The sequence below is a fragment of the Schistocerca serialis genome, chromosome 3, assembly GCF_023864345.2.
Source record: "Schistocerca serialis cubense isolate TAMUIC-IGC-003099 chromosome 3, iqSchSeri2.2, whole genome shotgun sequence".
In the NCBI taxonomy this organism is placed as follows: Eukaryota; Metazoa; Arthropoda; class Insecta; order Orthoptera; family Acrididae; genus Schistocerca; species Schistocerca serialis.
Window position 1 is genome coordinate 262,379,735 of NC_064640.1, and position 3,066 is coordinate 262,382,800.

At 48.7% G+C, this 3,066-nt stretch overlaps 1 non-coding gene across 1 annotated transcript; it reads left to right on the forward strand.

Annotated features, from left to right (window-relative positions):
- The first annotated feature begins 1,852 nt into the window (after positions 1 to 1,852).
- Trnas-gga (transfer RNA serine (anticodon GGA)) lies at positions 1,853 to 1,936 on the forward strand. The gene is given in 2 exon segments: positions 1,853 to 1,892; positions 1,902 to 1,936. It is a non-coding gene; the product is annotated as a tRNA-Ser (tRNA).
- The last annotated feature ends 1,130 nt before the right edge of the window (positions 1,937 to 3,066 follow it).

Genomic DNA, 3,066 nt, shown 5'->3' on the forward strand with positions numbered 1-3,066 from the left:
CGAACTGTACGAAGTTCGGCACTACAGCACTGCGGTGGACGATCCACTGACAGAAGTGAAAAGGAGGCTGAAAATCCGTTGACTCCGGTGCTTCCATACGTTCTTTACGACGTAGTTGTAATACCTGTTCCGCCAGTACTTCCACACTGTATCCTGCGTTTCATGGGCAACAGGTGCTTGTTGCTGGGTTGTCAGCCACAAGATCCAACACCGTCTCCTCAAAGTCCAGTGTTCAGACATGTCTTTGGCTGGAACCTTGGCCGGCTCTCTGTGACGTGACGACCTCGTCCCTCGTAAGTTGGTATCCACTAAGATGAACTTCTTCCATTTAGAATGATGCCTGTTGGGAAAGCATTCTCTGTCCATTCGTGCTGCCTTACAGGCACTACATCCTGTCGCATCGTGCATTAAATGCATGTCTGCCAACGCTCGTGACGAGTAATGTTCCGTCTTTCACTCCGCGTCATGCACTGTAACAGTAACGCATCTCGCCATGGACATATCACAAGCTGTCTGGTGCAACGGACAGTTGACGCCAGGGATAGTGCTGTGTGTACGGCGCAAGTTAATACGCCGGTGCGATACAGGCGGTCGTCACATGTCACACGTGCTGTGAGCTACGTTGAGTACAGTACGTCTGTTTAGTGGTCATAGGTGTACGGTGTTCATACCCCGCTGCCTGTTCCGTGTACAACAGACGCCTGGGTTCTTTGCCAGATTGCGGCAAAACGGCTGATGCGTTGCAATACATGCATTGAGACTGGCGGTCGTCGCTTTTTACCGTTACTATGAGCTACGTTGTTGTCATGCAGTGTACGCTGTGCATGTCCATAACAAAATAATTATGCATTTCTACCATTGGTTCCCTATCTCAATAAAATTTCTTGTGGACCCACTATCAGCTGTTTCAGTTTGTCTCCAATGGTCTGAGACACCCTGTATATATGAAAACAGGAAGTCTTACAGTTTACAAACACAAGTTATACATGCTCAATTTGTTTCCCTCTTAGCAGTAGCCGTACTCGTCCCACATGCGAAGTATCATCTCTTGTGCCAATGAGTTCACCGTACTTGGGATAAATTTCCACTACTCGATCAGAGTTGTTGCTAGAGGTGGAATGTAAACGGGTTCTTTTACAAAGCCCCACGAAAAAAAGTCACGCGGCGTCAGATCAGGAGCTCCCGGCAGCCAGAACATATGAGCCAGGTCTTCTTTCCCCATGCGGCCTAGCCATCGTTGAGGGAGGAATCGATTCTAAAATGCTCGGACATTACAAGACCAATGGGGCGAATCAGCATACTTTGAAAAATGATTTACTGTCAGTCTTCAGTAAGCTGAACTAAAAGCGATTTTTCCGACAAGTGCATATGTATTATTTCGCTAGTAGTTTCCTCTGAAAGAAGAATGGCTCATAAACTTTGTTTTGGGATCAGGGACAAAACACACTTAGCTTCGCTTAGCCACTTTCATGCTGCAGTGTATCAGGAGGGTTTGCAGGCTCCGTATGCAAACACTGTGCATAGTGACCTTTCACTGAGGAAAAGAGTCGCTTCCATATTTAAAATCAAATGCAGGAGAAACGTTTCATCCTTCAGTTTTCTTACAATGTCGCTACAAAATTCAATACTATTTTTGAACATGAGGCTGAACTAATTGTATGTGGTAGGCCTTGTACAGCAAACGGCTTCTCGAAACTCGCCATACAGTTGGCTGAGGTACTCCTCGTTCTCAATTGGCTCCATTGATTGCCTTACTTGGACTATGCACGAAACATATAATTTGCTTCATATCCTCATCTGACACAAGTGGTTCGTCCTTTGCGGAAACATTCAGTCTGTTAAAATTCCGCCGGCCCGAGTGGCCGAGCGGTTCTAGGCGCTACAGCCTGGAGCCGCACGACCGCTACGGTCGCAGGTTCGAATCCTGCCTCGGGCATGGATGTGTGTGCTGTCCTTAGGTTAGTTAGGTTTAAGTAGTTCTAAGTTCTAGGAGACTGATGACCTCAGAAGTTAAGTCCCATAGTGCTCAGAGCCATTTGTTAAAATTCTTTAAACCTTAAACCAATAGCTTACGCTTTTCGTAATTAGTGATAGGATTCCGAATCGGAGACGAAATGCTCTCTACATTTCGTTGACTCACTCCTTCCGACGTCAAGAAAGCAGACAATCTTTTCCTGCGAGATATCCACCTCACATCTAACGCAAACTAGCTATCTATTGGCGCGAGCACTTCAGTGATATTTTACGCGACTACCAGCGCTTCAGTGGTGACAGGTGAAACTTTACTTCCTCTTCTTTCCAACGACATTTGATTATTACGGTTCAGGTGCACAATACACTTGGTTGGGTTACAGAATAGAGCTCCTCTCTCTTCCCTATCCGTCGTACAGGGCACGATGTTTTCATGATTTGGCAAATTTATTTTATTTTTAACTTTGTGGTCGGATGCTGTTCATGCTGCCACAGTCGTCGGCTAACTTAGAGGACGGAAGTTGTGTGCGCTACTTGTCTGCGAACCGTGCAAAGTTTTTTCTGTGTTATCGTATTTTAACTGTTTGCGTATAGTGTTCGCCGAGGTAGAGATTGGCGACCAGCCGAACAGTTGCCCAAACGAGCGCGGAAAACCGCCTAAAAGCCACACTCAGTTCGGCCAATGTAGCAGACCAGTGATCGCTAATCCAGCGCGCAGAGTCGAGCAGAGTCTGTCTCGAAGCTACAGAAGAGAGGTTAATGGTCACGAAATTGCGATGTTTACCACGCGTTGAACTTGGCCTCGAGCAGCCGGAAAGTGGAGGCATCCTAAACAGAAGGCAGAAGCGGCAAAAAGCGTGAGTGGTGATAGCACAGCGCCCTGTGGAAGCGCGGTGGGGGCGGCCGAGGTGGAAAGCGAGGGCGGGAGCGCGCGCCGGCATTCTGGAGGGCAGTGGCGCTGGCGGCAGGCGGCAGGCGGCAGGCGGCTGGCGTCGCGTGGCACCGCAAGAATAATAAAAGCACGGCGACCCGGCGCGCCGCCTGAAAGACGAGCCCCAACAGCTGTCGCGCGGCCGCGGCCGCGTCGCTTTTTGC